This window comes from Vespa crabro, chromosome 11 (assembly GCF_910589235.1).
Source record: "Vespa crabro chromosome 11, iyVesCrab1.2, whole genome shotgun sequence".
In the NCBI taxonomy this organism is placed as follows: domain Eukaryota; kingdom Metazoa; phylum Arthropoda; class Insecta; order Hymenoptera; family Vespidae; genus Vespa; species Vespa crabro.
Genome location: NC_060965.1, coordinates 2,476,162 through 2,496,900, shown reverse-complemented (window position 1 = coordinate 2,496,900; position 20,739 = coordinate 2,476,162). Strand labels below are relative to the sequence as shown.

The 20,739-nt window shown below is 35.4% G+C and overlaps 1 protein-coding gene across 2 annotated transcripts in view; it reads left to right on the top strand.

Annotated features, from left to right (window-relative positions):
• The window catches only part of LOC124428079 (discoidin domain-containing receptor 2-like), a 159,859-nt gene that overhangs the window by 14,622 nt on the left and 124,498 nt on the right, over positions 1 to 20,739 (top strand). The gene's annotated exons all lie outside the window — the stretch shown is intronic.

Here is a 20,739-nt window from a genome sequence, read left to right as displayed (position 1 = left end):
ACGTATACTTTAAAACAAATTTAATCGCCGGCATGAAATTAATTTAAAAAGCAAAGGTTTATCCTTTTTCCCCTTTATTATTTCGCTGTGCATAAAATACAGATACTTTGATGTTTAAGCTAGTTCATTATCAGAAATAATCCGATCACCGGTAATACGTCTAAGGATCGAAAGCGAGCTGAGACCGTATCAATGCTTTTTTGTACGTCGCTTCGTTCGAACGGACTTGTGTTGCCTGGCTGTCTGCCTTTGAGACTTCGAAATGCGGGCATAGAAAAAAAAAGAAAGAGGAAAAGAAAAGAAAAAAAAAAAAAAGAAAATATATAAAAAGAAAAGGAGGATGTTTCACTTCCATCCATAACTACTCCCTCCTACCCCACCCCCTAACCCCCCCTCCTCCCTCTTTACTTTTCCCTACATATATCTCTTACTCACTCTTTGATAATCGAGAACGCTTTGCAGTCTGAAACCTGTGATATCCTCGGCTCTCTTTATCGCAAAAGCTTAAGAACGGCTTCATGTCATAAACGTTCCATTTCGTGGGCGATATGAGAGAAGAAAAATAAAGTGACTTTAAATCTAACGAAGGGAAAGGAAGAAGTAAATCAACGAGATATTACATATATACGTACATATGTATATACACACACACTCACACACACACACACATATATATATATATATATACATACACGCGTTTCTTTTGTGCCTTCTTTATCTATCTTCTTCTCGTTGGTTCTCCTTTTCTTTTGACTTTCTTATTCTGCGTTTTCTTCTTTCTTTCTTTCTTTTTTTGTTTTTTCTTTTTTTATCTTCTTTTTTCTTACTCTCTTATTTCTCCTTATTTTTTTTTTTTCCTTTTTTTTCCTTTCTTTTTGTTTTTATTTTTGACTTCCTCCACTCAAGGTGAATCTTCCGATTTCACGACTTTGCTATTTTTAGTTGGAACGTAAAGTCAGCGAAGTGCGCGCCTTTTACCTCGCTTCAAGAACGTTCAGTCCCTTTCAAGTGTCTTCTTTTCTTTGATATTGTAAGATTTACAACGTGTCGCGTTCGATCTAAGTAACTAAGCAAAAGTCCAATCCACGTAATTTAATGATTTAAAACGATACATCATTATTAAAAATTATTATCGATATATTCTATTGAACGCGATGAAGATAATTTGTGGTAATTTATGGTAATTTTTATATATCATTGTATCTTACTTATAGATCAAGAAAAAAAAAACAAAAAGAGAAAGGAAAGAAAAAAGAAGAAAGTATTAACATAGTGGTTAACAATTGTAAAAGTTTACCTATTGGCAAAGAAGTGCTTTGCCAACGGTGAGCTTTTGAAACGAGTTAAAAAAAAAAAAAAAAAAGGACAAAAGAAAAATTGAAAAACCATGTTTCCTGGCCTCTTTTGTGAGTACCACTCTTTTTCAATCGTTCATTTTATTCCGTTAACAGCTCTATCGAAGTGGTTTTAATAAAATCAAAGATACGGGAGGATAAAAGTGAAAGTATTTTACAAGTACTTTTCCCGGCTCTTTTTTCTGTTCTCAAAATTTCACTGACACGTTGAAATTTTTTTCAACAACATTGATTATTGATCAGTGGTATATTAGCCGTTATTCAAATTATCGATTTGATCAAATAAATTAGAAACCTCGATCGTTAATGGTTCGACGAATTTTTTCAACGTAAACTTATAGTCTCTGAGGGATTTGTATAATTAGGACGATTTTGTAATTACGATTGGCAGGTGTTAATTGGCATAACGAAGATATATGTATCTTCGTAAAAAAAGAAATATATATGAAAATATTATAGAATTTAATTATAGCACAATGATTTCTGTTTATAGAAATCAGTATTTAACTGAATTTAAATATAACTTTTTTGATCTGAAAGATGTGAATAAAAAATACTAATAAGTTTTGCTCAATGAGGAATGGATGTCGATCAACGTCCCGTTGAAATAATTCAAATGTCGACTTTCTCTCTCTTTCTTTCTCTCTCTCTCTCTCTCTCTCTCTCTCTCTCTCTTTCTCTGTCTTTCTCTCTGTCTAGCTGCGCCTGTTCGGCTATTATCGATTTTCGGAACGTTTCGACGTGAAATCTCGACGTCGTTGGGAGACCTCGCGCTAACCACCATTCGCCACCCGTCGAGTTGACGTATTATCGATTATGTGCCTCCAACTATGAATAATCGCAGTGAACTTGTATGCCTGGTCTGAAACTTTTGACGGAAGGCGAGGTGGTTAACCGCAGGACAGATACGGAAGCAGACCAGAATCGAATCGTCTACTATCGTTATTAAGAAGTTGATTGGAAGAACCTACGACTGGCATAAATATGCAAATCATCGAATAGAAGGAAATTCCATTATGTTGGGATCGATTCGATCGACAAATTTTATAATGAACCCGACCCGATGCTAGTCTGATTATAATAAGGATTGATCGTTCTGACGATGCAATTTCAAATATATACATAATTCAATGAGAGATACTTTGCATATATACAGATAATTCATAACAATAATTATAATGTAATTATAGATCCAGTGTGATATTTAGATGTCACGAAAGAACGATCAAATGCTCTTTTTTTTTCTTTTTCTAATCGTATCTAATTTAGAACTTTTTCAGAATTCATTTGGAATAATCTGAAATCCAATGCTACACCCCTTATCAAAAAAGAAAGAAAAAGAAAGAAAAAGAAAAAATATGTTATCATCTCGCGTTACATGATTACACTCGACTTCGACTGCCTATCGAAAGTTGTACGCATTTCATCATGGATATTTTCCGCTTATCAAAAATTTCTTTCTTTCATCAAAGAACACAATGAGTTTTAATCACGCTAGGAATCATTGAGACAGAGATCAAATGCAATCGATCTTGCAGAAAATACACGAGTCATGTTATTTAGTACCTACGTTACCACGCAAAAGGAACAAACCCGACGGGTAGTATTGATTTTCCGAAAATTTATATACGTAGAAGAGCGAGTGAGAAAGAGAGATAGAGAGATAGAAATAGAGAAAGAGAGAGGAAGAGAGAGACAGAGAGAGAGAGAGAGAGAGAGAGAGAGAGAGAACTGTTTGTGACCAGCGTGAAATCGACGAGTGCGCGCGGTTTCACGTCGTAATTTAATGCGGACAAACGACAATTACGTTATGAACTTCGACGAAGCGTATGACACTTAGATTTAAATTTACTTGTATGTAATAGATACAATATGTGAATCAATAAGAAGAATAATAAATGAGTTCATTTATTTTACGTTATTCCATTTAAATACTTGCATATGTTAATGTGATCCTCTGATTGAAAAATAAGAGAATAAAAAAGTCCGTAAACGCGCATTGGATCGCTTGGAATCTGAACTGAGAAGAGAGACATCGGGGTTCTCACGATACTCTTATCTCCAATGCTCGACGAAAAGTAAGGAATTCCTTGCTATCGCTTAGCTACCCTTGGACTACCCTTTCTCTTACAACTTCGCGCTAGGTAGAAAAGAGGAATCCGAAGCTGTAAAGAATGTCTTTCTCGTAACAATCGCTCGAATATTTCCGCGTATAAAGACGATACAACGTCATGAAAGCGGTATTCGAGTTATTCCAATATTCAGAAATAGACGTACGTATAACTTGAATTTCTCTCTCTCTCTCTCTCTCTCTCTCTTTATATATATATATATATATATACATATGTGTGTATATGTATCTATTACTTTCTCTCTCTCTCTCTCTCTCTCTCTCTCTTTATGTATATATATGTATATGTATATGTATATGTATATAGATGTACATGAATATCTCCATAACTGTCTTCCTGTCTCTCTCTAATGTAAAAAGACATGGCTCTTTCGTCTCACCATCGAAACGATCTTTCACGTTTCCTACTTATTTCAGTCCTCTCCGATCTTTTGTCTAGCTCGTTTCCCCATCCATATCTTTTGGTTCTCCTTTGCGAAACGCTTTCCTGCCTTCTGTCTTTTGGTAAAAGTCTCCCAGGGCGTTTCCATTGTAGCCAACTTTCGGATACTATGAGAGAATGAGAGAGAGAGAGTGAGAAAGAGAGTGAGAGAGAGAGAGAAAGAGCGCTTTCGTACGTTCTTTCAAGATTCATATATATATATATATATATATATATATATATATATGTACATAGATATGTGTACGTTTAAATAGCCGGATGATATTTTATATTTACGCCATTTTCATATACCCTCTTTTCTTCTTACCTCATAACATTAATTCTGAATTTATTTCTTTATATTTCTCTTTCCTACTAGTTTGAATTTTATTCGTTTTACTTCAATAAATATTTTCTCTTTTTTTTCCTTTTCGTCGTTAGGATTTATTGGAATTCTCAATGTGGCATAGAATAGGTAGTTAAATCGTATCAATGATACGTAAACTTATTCTTGGCAAGGATATCTCCATTGTTTCGCTGATATAATCGCAAAGAGAATTGAAAATACTTTTCCACTTTATATCCATTTGTATGTGTTGAAAATATATGTATATCTATAGGGAATAACTCAAAGTTATCTTGATGAAATTTCATTATTCCATTTTCTTGCTTCAAATACTTTTAAAATGAACATGAAACGAAGAAAAAATTGTCTCCATGATTTTTTGTTCATTCATTGTTTGACATCTTTTAACTTTTCACCGTAAGATTTGCTATTATGAAATTTTCTGACTAATGACATTCCCCTCAATAACACGAAATGCAGTTTAGATCATGTCAGGTATTCGATCGATCGATGATGAACGCTGTTACAGGTCTACCATTCTATCTTCAATCTTTCGATAAACGATAAACGAAGACAGTTACGCCTTTAAATCGATATATCGGTTTTAGATTCCTGTTATAGGTATCGTATTATCCTGAAGTTTCTTTTTTAAATCGACATTCTTTTCCTTAACCGACCAACCGTTAAATTCACTTTTAACCAACGGGCGAATCGCCCTGTACATATATGCATCGATGAACGTAGAACTAGAAGAAGGCCATTACGTGAGAGAATTTTCGGTGGTAGCGCGGCCATACCGCGGCGAAAGCTTACTCCCGTGCGCGGAATAATTTAAAAGCTCATTAGCTCTGCCATTTCTTAAGTTCGGGGGATAATGTTGGCCCGAGGGTCGTTAGAGCTAAGGTCGCACTCCCTTTTCTTTTTTACCACCCTTCTCTTGCTCCTCCTCCATTTACTCTCTTCTTCTCTCTCTCTTTCTCTCTCTTTCTTTCTTTCCTTTCTACCTTCTTTCTTTCTTTCTTTCTTTCTCGTTTTCTCTTGGTCCATGAGATGGAAGGAAGGGGTTTCTTCCTTTAACGTTGGTGGTCGTGTCGGCGCTGATAGCAGTGGGAGTGGCTCTCACACATTGAAGTACCAACTCCTGCGCTTCATGGGACTCCGGTATATAGTCTTCCTAGCCTTCTACCACATTGGTTTGTCGAACCATTAATCGGAACAGCTTTATACCCGGAGATTTATATTGGATTAGCTTGCGGAACTGCCGATGGTATAGTTTGAAGGCTCTGACCCAACGGGTAACTACCCTGCATCCCTTCCACTTAATGAACGACGCCGATCGTAGAACGATGCTCAGCCGGTAAGATCTTTTCCTTTTGTCTCTTTTCCTTTTGTCTCTTTTTCTTTTTTTTTCTTTTTTTTTTTTTTTTTTTTTTTTTTTTTTTTTTTTTTTTTTTTTTTTATTCCTATCATAAAATATACGAGACATTTTCTCTTTCACTCAATATTTTGCATTTATCCAAGAGAATAAAAATATTATCTGATGTTCATGAAAACTTAATAAATTATTCAAGATAATAACGATTAAATAGATTTATCCTAATTCAATAGGTTAATTTTGATTTCTACTTTTGTCAAATTTGTTACTATACGATACTTATCATAAAAATGTTCTCAATATTTCATATGATCTATAAAACGAGTTTATTTTTAATTATATAAATTATGTTTTTATCTCTTTATTATTTTCTTCGTATCTCGCCTTTATTATTTTACTTTATTATTTCGTTCATTTTAGTTTATTCGTTCTCTTACCGTAGATTTCGCGCGATTTAGTTAAAGTGGGACGTACCGTGCAGCTGGTGCCTTCTATTGTTTCCTTGCGTCTTGTAGGATTGACTCCGTTCCAAGGACCAAGTAAGGAGCCTTTATCGATCCGAACGTCTATTTTTGAGCTTTCACGTTATCTTCATTTGTAATCAAAGATCGCGTGCATTTACTTTGACCGAATCATCTAATTGATCATTAATTATGATATTAAATTCACATCGAATCTCTCGTGCACTGTGCAAAATTCATTATTTGCTATCAGTTTTTCATTTGTTTATAAATTATACATAAAATGATTACTTAACGATTATCATTTATACAGAATACTTTTATAATCTGTTAATATTTTATATTCTTTTTATATCATAATGTAAATTTTCTTTTTTCTTTCTTTTTTTCTTTTTTTTTTTTTTTTATTTTTTTTTTAATCTTCCTACTTTAAGTTTTACGAGTTACACTGGTAATATTTTTCTTGCGTTGAAGATCGACTCTATTGTTAATATAATCGATAATACGAAATATAATTAAAGATTCCGACTTTTCGTGATTTATATGACTTTATAAAAAAAGTGAAATCCAAATGGAAATATTTGTTATTTCGAAAATAATTCATTATTGAAATTATAGGAAGAATGAAATTCATTTTATTGTAAATTAAAGCAATTCCACATATTAGTATTTTATGCATTATATTTTCAGTATCAATGACATTCGGCAATAAAATTCACTTGATATTATTTAACACTAATAATAATAATAATAATAATAATAATAATAATAATAATAATAATAATAATAATAATAATAAACAGAGAGCTAAAAGAATATCCTTTTTCAATAAATTTATAAAAATCCATTGACCCAAAGTAGATATTATTTTAAATCATTTTTTACTAGAACTTGTTATAGTTGAAAACATTTTATGAAAACTCTTATGAGAGTTTGATCGAGATGTAACTTACGTGAACGTATCGAGTTGGTTCGTTAATAAGTACTGTCTACAGTGCTGTAGTAAAGTTCTATCTATTATGTAATAATCGCCTTTGAAAAGTTATTGAGGGTCCCTCGACACCAAAAGATAAGAAACGACCGTGCTTTCGCGTATGGAATATTAAGCTACGAGAGTGTAACGGACGTAACGTATTAACGTGTTTCGTCTTATATGTACATGTATAGTAATATATACTTAGATATATAAGTTCGATATTACACTTACCACTTATCGCATAGCCCCGATTCCTACTTTGAATAATGTTACGCGCTAGATACTCAGAATGCATATTCGACCAAGGTTAGAGATCTCATCTCGTCTTGAATTATGGAAGCAAGGGCACGTAGTAGCGTGCGACTTTACGACGGATTAATTAACCCTTAACCGACGATGAACGGTGCACTCCAATGGAAACGGCCTCTTTATTAAGATCCACGAATTATTTAAAATATTCTCTTCTTGTATATCATAGCTTAGATACATTCGAGAAACAATTAAGCGCGATACACACATATATATATATATATATATATATATATATATATATATACGTGTAATGAATGTAAGTTATCTCAGGATTAATTAAATAAATCACTTTCATATTAAATATCGTTACGATTAATAAAAATTACATGACGTTATTATGATCATTGTTGAATAACTATTGGCAGAAAAGTCGAAGGACGAATATTCTCTTGTCAAAGGGAATATATACATTGTTGGAAAACGTTAATGACGTTGACAACAACGAACGTAGGATGGTTTATTACGCCTCTGGTTCTCGAAGCACGAAACCAAGCTTAAAATTTTGTTGGCGGTAAGTACGTCGGCAATAGTGCACGTATTTCTTCACGCCTGACATGCCAGTCGGCGCTTTTCCCACTTTGCAAGCATTGCAAAACGAATGCGGCCATATATACAAGTAGGAAAGAGCAAGGGAGTACGAGAAAATACTCTGTACGCTGACGTTTTCGGACGATTCAGAGTTTCCCCCGTTGTCATAAATACTCTAATTTCTCTAGCGTTCTCTCTTTCTCTATCTTTCTCTCTCTCTCTTTCTCTTTCTCTCTATCTTCTACTCTTTGTATCTCTCCTTCCACTACCACCGGTTTCCCTCTTTTTCTCGAAAGAAGACCGATGTGCCGCTAGTTGACTACATAATTGGTTCCCTTTATGAAATGGCATACAATGAACTTTAACGAGCGAGAGTACCATTTTTCGAGATTCCCTCTCAAGCCCTGATATAAATTTTTTCCTTTCTTTCTTTTTTTCATTTCATCTTTCCCTCTCTTTCTTGCTCTCTCTCTCTCTCTCTCTCTCTCTCTCTCTCTCTCTCATTTTCTCTCTTACATAAGACGATCTCATTTGAAATTGAACGAATGTATTGTATTTATATATTATTATGTTCAGGAATAGTAGCATATAATAGCATATCGTTTTGGAAAATTCAACAAAGCTAATAAGCAAGTAAGCAAGCAAGCAAGCAAACAATTTATAAACGTCATTTTATATATTTATATCAACTACTATTAACTTAGAAATTCATATTAAGGTATAATAAAGTTTTTAATCAAGTACATCGCTATCGTTCCAAATGTCCTATATTTTCTTCCATCAATCTTATTAATATTATTTTCGAATCAAATCCTCCCATATGGCATTTTAATTCATTATAATTCGCGTCTCGTCTCATGGAATTTTCGTTGGAACAAAAGCCCGAGCCATCCAGCGCGTGCTAGGATCGTAAAACAACAATAAACGCAAATAATTGCATTCTCCGTTCGGTGAACGTGAGCGGACGGTAAAGTTTATCGAAAGAATGGTTGAGCCTGGTAAGGGAGTGGATATCAATGGGATAGGATAGAAAAGGAGAAGTGAGAGAGAGAGAGAGAGAGAGAGAGAGAGAGAGAGAAAGAGACAGAGAGAGAGAAAGAGAAAGAAAGAGAGAGAGAGAGAGAGAGAAAGAGAGAAAAAGATGGAGGACCGCGTAGAACGCTTCGAACTATTCCGGCCATCGATCACTCGCCGTTCTTGGGACAGTCCATTGATTTCACGATGTTGATTATGCGGTGCCGGAGATGGCTTTAAATTTCACGCTTCGCTTGCCCAGACTCGTGGGTTCTGAGATAAGGTTACCCCGTGGTACATCGTAGAAAGGAAGGAAGGCACCTTAAGCTAGTATTGAGTACATGAGGTTTAGCGGTTTCCCCGTCACTCGACGAACAAGAAATTCCGCTTCCTCGCTCGCCCGTGAATATTAGCTTGGCCATTTTGTCGTTGGTGGGGCATTCACCAATGTTAATCGTTAAGCCAGTAACGGCATGGTATAACACCATCATGGCAATATCATCGCGGTCAGCGATCGCATCGAGTCGCTAAATGTTGACGTTGGCAAAACTTTCCTATATATATGTATATATATATATATATATATATACATATACATATACATAAATGCACCAACGTAGCTATCGTAACGTACTATTCCTCCCTCTCTCTCTCTCTCTCTCTCTCTTTATCTCGTAGTGATAGTGTTGGTAGTAGTAGGTGATGGCTGGGAATTGGGGGTTGAGGGTTTGGAAGGAGGTATGGAAGGGATGCAGGAAAAATGAATAAAAGCAGACACGGGCCGGTGTTCCGGCGCTACTCGCGAGTTTATCCTCCACGATTCCCAGGAGTGACATCGCAATCGATACCTACGCCAGCCACCGTGGCTTTTTTAGTCTTCCTCATCCTCTCTTTCTTTCTCTCTCTCTCTCTCTCTCTCTCTCTCTTTCTCTCCTTTCTCATCCCCAGACTAACTCCGTATCATGAAGCTACCTCTGCCTCTGTTTTTACCATTTTCCCTTCTAGGTACCTGCCATTGTTGTCTCTCTTGGAACCTTCGGTATACGTTTCAATGCGAGAAAATCGCACAACGCGTATTACCGTTGATCGTAAAGGAACATTACTTTTTATTTTTCTCACATTGAAAGTCGTAAAATTCTTTATAAGCATTGTAACGGTATATAAGATAATAAAGATATAACAAAGGAGATAATCTATATTAAACCAAACCGAAATACTAATCGGATCGAAATTATGTGTAACTTATATTAACTGGTTTAACAAAACAAAGTTATTATCCAGATGCAATCTAAACAACTCACTCACAATGTATTATATTACTCAACAGTCATTCTCAAATACAAAGGACATAAATACGAATACGGATAAATGCACGTATTTGCATAAGCGAACATCTAACATTCTATAAACGTCATTTTAACAATACACTACAGACAATACCTTTCATTGCTCTAAGTAGAGAACCCTAACGTCACAAGGAGAAACGGAGAAAGAAAGAGAGAGAGTGGGAGAGAGAGGGAGGGAGAGAGAGAGAGAGAGAGAGAGAGAGGGAGAGAGAGATGCATAAAGTCCATCGTTTGTGAATTATTCCGACGTAGCGTAAGATTATAAGCTCCGCTCAGTCGTGGTAGAATGACGGTCTACGTAATATTCAAAGCTTTTGTCCGTGAGATTCATGATGGAAAGCAAAGCGAGAGAGAGAGAGAGAAAGAGAAAGGAATAAAGAGGAGCTATTTTGCATTATTATAATCAGTTATTTCACTATGATACTTAGAAGAAGAATTAGCTAGCGTACAGGGCAATAGGATGTTATGGTTAGTAACAAACTGACAAAAGTCTCTACGATTTGTGATCTTTTCCTTATTTCCTTTCTTTTCTGTTTCTTACCTTTCCATCATGTCTTGACGCGTAACTTAGATATTCTTATTCAACTGAAGAACTTGGTTAAGAAAGATCATAAAACATGAAAACAGTGGGAGGAAGAGAAAAAGAGAAAGAGAGAAAGAGAGAGAGAGAGAGAGAAGTATGGCGTCTGAATTTCCGGTTTCACGGACATATCTCACGCAGAAAGTTTTGATTTAACAGGCAAGGTACTGTCTCTTCATTCTCCTTGACGAAATTCGAACAAAGTAACTAGATTTTCGAAATGGTTTTGTCCTAACAAGTAGGTACTGACAACGATCCATTGTTTCACGAGAGAAACAATGATCTCTTTCTCCTGCTTTCCATTTTGTAGTATGTCTTTATTCGATTCTCTTTCACTCGCAAGCTCATGTACACTCTCTTTCTCTTGAAACTAGAGAGTACGTCGGTGTCTTGCTACGAAATCGACCGTCACCGTTTCTCTTCTCTAACGTGAAATGAACCTGTTACGTGAGACCACATTCGTAGGTATAGTATATACTATAGCTACGAATTCCCTTTATATACGTTATAGACGGATAAAGTTCGATGGTCTACCGATTATTGAACGAACTTTACTGATGACCCGAGATTTTATCGACGTAATCGTGATAACGATTCTCATTCGTTCAAAAATACGAAATTATTCAAGGGGAACGAGCTCGAAACGTTTAGGAAATATATCTATAGATATATATATATATATATATATATATATATCATTTTTTAATTTAATATCTTTGGATTGACTGAGATTTGACTAATTATGAAAAATTTGGAGTTGACGTCTATACGCAAAATAAAATATACATCCACAATATCTCTTAGACAGTTTAATTAAATCTTCGTCTCGTGTGCATGTCTTCGCTACGTCCAGAATTCACGAAAAACTAATTAGCGTCGCGAACCGGAATACCGTGAAAACGGATGTAGAAACGTTATACTCAGGTGCAACATAGCGTATTTGTCGATGTGCTAACTGGAAGGTCATTTCTATACAGTTCAGCTATAACTCGCGAGTAAAAGTTAAGGGTGAGCTAGAGAATAGTACGCGAAGAGAACGTGAATACAAAAGAGGAAGAGATGGAGAGAGAGAGAGAGAGAGAGAGAAAGTAGAGATGCTTCCTCTTCCCTTGTACTTTGGTTAGTTCGTATTATAAACTAGAAATTTAGCGCTACCTAGGGATCAACCATTCTCGAGAAACGGACCATTCCTAGTAACGGCCCTAATAACGGCATTAGATACATCGTAAGACTCTAATCTGACGGGGTACGGGGTTTTAGAAACTTGCATAATTCTCATCTGATGCCTTGGCTCCAGTATATCATTTTCAAACTCGAACAATGAGAAACAAAGGGAGGGGAAGAGAGAGGGAGAGTGAAAGAGAGAGAGAGAGAGAGAGAGAGAGAGAGAAAGAGAGAGACAGCACGATTGTATTTAAGAATCACTATCATTCAAGCGTATAAACATTTATTTATTATTTAATTTAAATTTATTATACACTGTGAATATTTCTGAACATTTGGAAATTTTTCTAAAACTTTTGGAAATTTTCATATATTGAGAAAAGATTTTTTTCTTTCATTACATATATATATATATAAATGCAATAAAAGAAATATTTGCTATCCACTTTCCATTCGAGGATTCTCAATTTTTATTGAGTAGTTATTTATCTCAAAAGGAGCTTTGACATCGACGTCGTTTGAAATCAAAGCTCGTTTAAAATAAGAAGACAACTTTGGCATCTTAAGCAATAATAAAAGTTTCAACTCGTAGTAATTACTTTATCGATGGATAAGATAGGATAGCTAGCGATTTATCTCAATTTCTTCGTTTATATCCCCGAGGTACGTCTCTTCTCTTCTTCTCTACTAGTTATTTCTTTCGAGCTGTCTTGGGAGTTTAACTATTTATAGAGATGTTATATACGAAGACATAAGTCCGATTCAGAGGGTCATGCAACGATAGTTACGGTCAGATGAAAAACTAATCATCTTGAAAGTAATACCAAATCAAAATTGTTGATTATTAATCGCAATCGATAACGATTATAATTTCATTGTATTACAAAGTATCTTTATTTTGTTCAAAAAAATAATCTAAATGAGATGTGCGATCAACGAGTAAAATCTTCTTAATGAATTTTTACGAGCCAGTTCTGTCAATTTTATATAGAAATTATAACGATATTATAGCATAAAAGTCGATAGAGAAGTTTTATAAAGAGACACAAAGAGGCGTGAGCATGAAAATCCGTAGAAGAAAGTATCGGTTATTACCTCGGCTTGGTGGAGACTCCACTCGATGTCCTCCGTGTCTTGGTTGGACGGCGTAATAACTTATCAGATCAATTACAGTTATTACTTTATTCCGGCTCGACGCTTTGGAACTTTATACCGTGCTGACTGAGCTCGTTATTCTTGCAATTTTGCGGCACGAGCGAAAAGCGTCGGTGCGTAGAACCGAGACTTGTTTTACCTGAGATTGGGAAAAAAATTCTAAGGGAAAATGAGTAAAAGAGAGGGAAAGGTAAATAGATAAATAGATAAATATTTATTTTGACATTTATATTGATAAAAATTGGCTTTAATACGTTCGATTAAAAAATATATATATATATATATATATATATATATATATATATATATATATAAGAATGAATGAAAATTATGAAAAATTTACGAATATGATTAAACGATAAAATAAAATTCACATTGATCTACGCTCTGAGTAAGCAGATAGCGTACTGTGTTTGTGGTAAGACAAAAGAAAAAAAAAGAAAAAAAAAAAGAAAAGAAAAAGGAAAAAGAATCTTCCAATAATTAAAACGTGATATACGGGTGAATTAATAGAACAAACGACACTTGAATGAAACGATTATCCATGAAGGACACGATGAATCCTTTTATAACGTAATCGAAGATAAGTACTTGGCAAACGGTCCACTTCTTGATCCCTCTAGGATCATCCATGATGGACGAGTACATTGACGTAATTGTATTCCTGCCTTTATATTCAATCACTTCGATATTCCTTATTATTGTTTCTTTTGTGAAAGGAAACTAATCGTTTTCTTATGATCCTAAAATCATAAGGATTTATATTTCATAGAATTAAATATGTTCCTACTATTTGATTTTTATTTGTATAGATATATCTACAGACATTGACGAATATAGTTCAGAAATGTAGGAAAAGCATTTTAGATCAACGTTTCCTATATTCGGAATGTTTTAAACTCATTTAAACTCGAAGCCAGCGTAGATCAACAGAGTCGGTATACACGTTAATTGCAAAGTTTCTAATTAGCTTTGAGCCGTCAAAATCCATGCGACCGTGTACTGAATTTCGAAGGCAATCTCTCGAAGAATGCAACAACGAATAGGTACACGTTTTGTTCGTGCGAACTCTGGCTCTACAAGACCTTCCTAAAGTCCAATTGATTTTACTTACTCTCCTTCTCTCCTTTCTCTCTCTCTCTCTGTCTCTCTCTCTTTCTCTCTTTCTCTTTCTCTCTCTTCTAATTAATCAGTCTGATAATTAGTGCTTGAAAATTATATTAACGTCGACAGGCGATTTTGATTGCAAGCAAAATACTACAACACCTTTTTAAAAATCTGATGTTGAAAAAGAAAAGGAAGAAAAAAGAAAAAAGAAATTCGCACACATTTATTTCTGTTTATCATTTAATTTACTTCACTCTCTGACATATAAATGACATTCAGGAAATTCTTTCTATCGATAAAATACGTGCATATCTATATATATATATATAATAATTTATTAATATCCGTGCAGAAGCGAACAAGTGAAAATACATTCGTTTGTCACGAAGGACATAATATGGTTTACGTAGCATGGCTCCCGTGGCTAAGATCGTTTAATTTGCCAGCTAAACCATTTAATTCGACGCTAAGCTGTGGTTAAACGTGACTCAAGCAAGGAGATATCCTCTCGTAATCGGAGTCAAATCCATGGACGGTAGATTGTTATTCGGTCGAAAAAGGTGTTGAAGTAATGTTACATGAAAGGATAGCGTAAAAAGTGAAGGAGCCAAAATGCTTTTGGGTTCGTCGAGATGAGCTTAATCTCAAAGATGTCTGGCACGATTCCTAGAATAGAAGTTTATTACGTCGTAAGATAGTGATACGGTTTGCGTGACTAGAAGCTAAGGATATCGTTATCCTCCTCTACGGAATGAGTTTTCGGAGGATCGCCATTCAAAAATTTTAGAGGGTTGATAGTTGATACTAAATTAGCATATCATCATATTTTCAAAATGATGATAACGATGATGATGACGATGATACGAGGTTAAAATACTTTTCGATCGATCTTCTTCGTTATGCATTCTTTTTCTTTTCTTAGTAGATATATAAGATTTAATGCGTCAGACGTTTTCTTGATTATTTTTTTTCTTTTTTCTTTTTTTTTTCTCTTTTCTTTTCTTTTGTATTGTATTAAATAAAGAGGATCATCACGTCTGACTCGTTCGTTCTCCTCTTGCAGATTTGCGGATGTTGCAATTACGTCTTAATACAATAATGGCTTTTTAAGAGGCCACAATACGTGTGGCTCCTTAATCTATATAGTCTTCATAATATTTCTCGGTCAATTTCAGTACACTTGTTATGAAGAAATGTTTCTTCGTAGTTCAACGCTCTCTAAAACTTTCAACTTCTTTGTCTTTGTTAAGGATTTCAAGCATTTCCTTCGTTAATTTATTACCCATGGTAAAACTTACTCAAAGCGTTTAGTATACCCAACGGAGAGAGTTGTTTAAGTGAATAGTTCCAGATCACGCTCGATCGATCCTATCCAGAAGCCCCTTGAGAATAGTTTAGAGAATGGACCATATGGTACTTGAAAATCAACGCGAAAAGAAGTGATCCACGAGCTATGTAATTCTTTTGAAGATAAATCTTTAAGAACGAAATCTCTCGCACGATCCTCCAAAAAAAAAAAAAAAAAAAAAAAAAAAAGAAAACGTTTTCATTTCATACATACATACGTTTATATGTACTAAATATCTTTATTCGTTGTTCATTGATCTATAAACATTCTTTTCATGTTATTTTCTTTTCTTTATTAAAATAACGAAAATGAATTATCATTAAGTAAAACATTTACGTATTTCGTTTGTACGCTTTGGTTTCGAAACTATTTGGATCATATATCTCTCTATCGGTCGAAGCTATGTCGCTTTACAGATCCGGATGATGCCGAGAACGAGGGTGCTACTATGGATTACGGCTAACCAGGAAGGATAGGAGGGGATAGAGAGAAAGGGTGGCTTGAGGGTAGGAGAACGAACATTCTGCTGGTGCACGGTGTCAGATTTAGCATACAATCCGGCATTATCGGGCATGGTCAGGCAGTAATTAATGATTGTTCGTGGCCGAGCGGTAATCGGTCATCGATGGTCGCTCATAATCAGGTTGCTAGCCGTGTGATGTTACACAGCATCTTCGTCATTTAAGATTTATGAAATTTTTCACGTATATCATTTATTTCAATTTTGAAATTTTATATCTCACCTGCGACGAGTTCTATTCAATTAATTTTAGTGATTAATATAATTTAATGAACAAGGAAAAAGGGAAAAAGAAACAAATGAGCACAAAAATAAAGAGAAAGAAAAAACGACGAAACGTTTCAACGTGAACCAATGATCTTTTTCTTTCTTTCTTTCTTTCTTTCTTTCTTCTTTTTGTCTTTTTTTTTTTTCCTTTCTCTTCAAAGTGTCCCAAAGTTTGTAAATGTTTTAACAAATATTTGCGATGCTGTTAGTTCTTTTCCGTACATTAACGATGAAGAAAGACAATAAAGAATAGAAGCGTCGAAGAAGAAAGTCATCTCAATTTAAACGTTCAAAGGTAAAATCCGTATTCGCGTTTTAGTTGGGATTCAAAGCTTCTCCCTCTCTTTCTCTCCCTCTCTCTCTCTCTCTATCTATCTATCTATCTATCTATCTATCTATCTATGTACCTATCTCTCTTTCTCAGCAAATGTTTTACTCCTATTGCCTCGAGATGCAAGACAGAAAGTGGAGACACGGCAGTAGTAGTATAGTAGCATCGGCAACATCGGCAAGGGCGCGTAGAAGCTATTACCCCCGGTGAAAACTTACTTTTCTCGGGGAAATTACTTTCACGAAGTAGGTATCTTATTTCGAGGGAAGCGCGAAAGGATCCGAGGAAGGCCGCAGTTTTCGTATGAACAACGGTTGTTCTCGTCAAAAAGTTGACACCTCATTTCATATAGGAGATAAAATTTTTCTAAAATTTCTACCCTCGCCCTTATCAAATTTATCCTAAACTACGACAAATTCTTTTATATTTACAATATCAATCGAACGTATTATATGAAAATCAAATCGTATATTTACGAAGTCTATTAAGTGTCGATAAAATAAATTTCATAAATACCATCAATATCGATGTACTGAATGAGCTTTTCATTTGTTAAATTAATCTATTCGGAGAGATTGAAATTGTTTCGATGACGAAAAAAAGAGTAGAAAGGAAGAAGGAATGAGGAAGAAGAAGAAAAGAAAAAGAAAGAAAGACGAGAAAGAAAAAAAGAGAAGAGAAAAAATTAGATTTATACAAGTGCGATCTTGCGTTGATTTTCTTCTGGATATTCTTTAAAAGCTTATCAAGTAATCGCACTGGAAACAAGTTTTCAACTTACACCGACAGCTAGAAAGTTCTTGTCGAACAAGTTGGCCAAACCAAGTCGTGTCTACGTTCGTACCGAATATCGACCGAACGACGGGCCAAGTTGGTGAGAAGCTAAGACGTTGAGGACGGCAACAGAAAAGGCAAGAGTAAGCGAAAGGAAAGAAAGAGTCACTTAGCAAGAGGGCAAGGGAGGGCCGCGTGTCTCGAGATCTCAAAGAGACAAGAACAGGGGCACTTCCGCGAAGTCGTGCCACGCGACGTTCTATCTCTTTTTCTTTCTTCTCTTTCTCTTTCTCTCTCTCTCTCTCTCTCTCTCTCTCTCTCTACCTTTCAACCTCTCTTTCTCTTTCTCTTTCTCTTCCTCCTAAAGTTAGAGTTCCTTTTTCGGTTCGCTTTGGCTCGTGTTAATTCGTTCTTCTCGTTCTTCACACGCGAACTATTTCTCTTTTCTTTATTTTCCTTTTTTCTTTTTTTATCTTTTCTCTTAACTTTAAGACGGTGTACGAACTTTGATGCATGCACGCACGCACGCACACACGCACACATAGAGACACATACACACACAAAGTTTTTCCATTTTTGTATCAAACTTTTATTTGTCCTGGTTAGATGAAAATAAATGTTGCTTTTCCCCTTTGAAATAATTCACATTTGATGCAATGCGGACTAATCCAATACCTTTGTCAGATAATTCAGGCCGTCTGTCTGGTATTCTTTTTGTTTTTAAATCCTATCTCTTCCCCTTTTCATGTAATTTAATCTTTCATGATAAAGTGATGATGTAATATACGTATGTATCGTATATATCGTATAATATTAAATATATCGTAAGTACGTTCCAAGAGATCATTACAATGTCTATCATTATTAAATTGATTCAAGGATATATCAAAAGAAATTTCTATTACATTAATGCAATACTATATCACTACTTTTCTTTCATACTTTTGTTCTCGAATTTCCTTTGTGTCGCCTTATACCCTGTCGCGTGACACGAAACTCGAGAAAGCGATCTATCCAGCCAAGTCTCATCCCTCTTGTTTCTCTCTTGTCTTCCACCACGTTTCCACCCTTTCAACTCTCTACGACTGCGTCGTTTTTCTCAAGCATCTCGTGCGGTCGCACCTCGGACTCGACGTTAAATCACTGGGCTGGTAATCTTTATAGCTCGACGTGTAAGAGGGCAAATGACCTCGTCGTCGCTATTCCAACACACTTCCTCTCTCTTTTTCTCTTTCCCTTTCTCTCTCTCTCTCTCTCTCTTTCTTTCTCCCTTGGATGAAATAAACAGGAAAGCGAGAGACGTTGAAAAGATGGGATGGAAGGTGCGCGCGAATGCGATGGCGCAGCCAGCCAAGGGAAACGTCAGCCAACGCTGGGAATAAAGCATTTCTGTGGGTAAGGGGACGATGAGGAAGGGTAGACGGGGGAGGTGGGTATAATTTTCGCTCCTTCTGCACTCGTATTTCGCAGAAACAATGCACCCTGGGAACCGCAATCCTGGGTGCAACCGACCCAGAAAACACGACTGGGATTGTTGTACTACGATAGCTTGATGTCCCCTACCTCAACAATCCTCTTTCTCTACCATTCGTCCATTCGAACGACCAACCGACCAACCGTCTCTATGTCTTTCTATCTGTCTGTCTGTCTGTCTGTCTATCTGTCTGTATGTCTGTCTATAGTCTGTCTGTCTGTTTAGATATCTTCTGTCCCTTTCTCTATAGTACCAAGCACTATCTGTCTTTTCTATGTGTCTGTCTATGATTACGTAGAAATCCCCTCAGGGTATAAAAGAAGAACGTCTAAAGGCATGGGATAATAATGGCTCGAGGAATTTTGGAAAGTTATTCATATGGCTTCCTCTACTGATTTTCTAGCGTCCTTTCATGGGTGGAATCTGTTGTGGTCAGTTATGGTATTTCTAATAAACGTGCATATCATATACGAACGAGAAAGTTATCGATCTATGTGTGTGTTACTGTAGAGAGAAATAGTCAGTTATTACACCTTACTCGAATTCATTTTAAATTTCATTTTGCAAAATTATAATTAACTTTCGATTTCCTCCGTCCCTTTACAATGCAATATATATATATATATATATATATATATATATGCATTTTTGGAAATGACAATAACAACAAAAGAATCGATTCGTTCTTCGCTTTGGCTTTTTTATAATCTGGTAGAGAAGAAATGGATAACAGAGAAAGATAACGCAAACGGAAAACGAAACGCATTTCCGCGTTTTCTTTCGCGACGAGTATGTGCTTTCGACGCTTTCGTTCAAAGGGTCGACATTTATTGCTTCCGCCTTACGTTTCTACATTGCCTTTAAGTAAATTGACAAGCCTGTCTAGCCTTGGAAATGCGTACATCTACACGCGCATGCGCACTCACGATATTCTTTAGTAATGTCTCTCTCAACCTCCCTCTTCCCATCACCCTTCTTCCCCCGGCCCTCCCCATTTTCTCTACCATCGACTCACCGCCCCCTTGGTTGATTTTTTCTTCTTTTTTTTTTCCTCCTTTTTTTTTTTATACCTCCTTTTTTTTTTTATACCTTGCGTATCGACGATCCGACGGGCTTTGTCGAACGTGAAACTCATTCTCGATGCGTAACGGCTTAAATAAATAACGAAGTCTGGCTAACGGAGAGTAGCAAATTCAGTGGGACGTCTTGTTGATTGTTACGTCGTTTGCCATGTCGGATGAAACGTTACGGAATTGAGGAAAATTTCATTGGTACACTTCAGACTAGGAAAATCAATATTTATCAGTTTATTGTTAGCATGAATATTTATATATATATATATATATATATATATATATATATAATGGAAAACCCCATGAACAGAAATACATTTTCCTTTGAAGATTCCTTTAAATTATTAATTCGTGTACTACGATGAAAATGTTTACTTAGAAACAATAGTAAGCTTTATGCAAAATAATATTTTAAGTTGATTATTTATAAAGTAAGAGTTTTAACGTTCGCGTTTGTTTCCATAGATCCTAATTATTATGTTCATGTTGCTACCTTCCTCAGAGACTCGTACATTTATTAAATCTTTTTACCTCTTTCTTTTGTTGTTTATATTTTTATCTATTCATTTATTTATTTATTTATTTATTTATTTTTCACTTTTCTTTTATAAAACAGAATGAACTAGTTCCCTTCCGTGTTACTCTACGTGGCCGTACTAAATCAATAAGTTTTTTATCAAT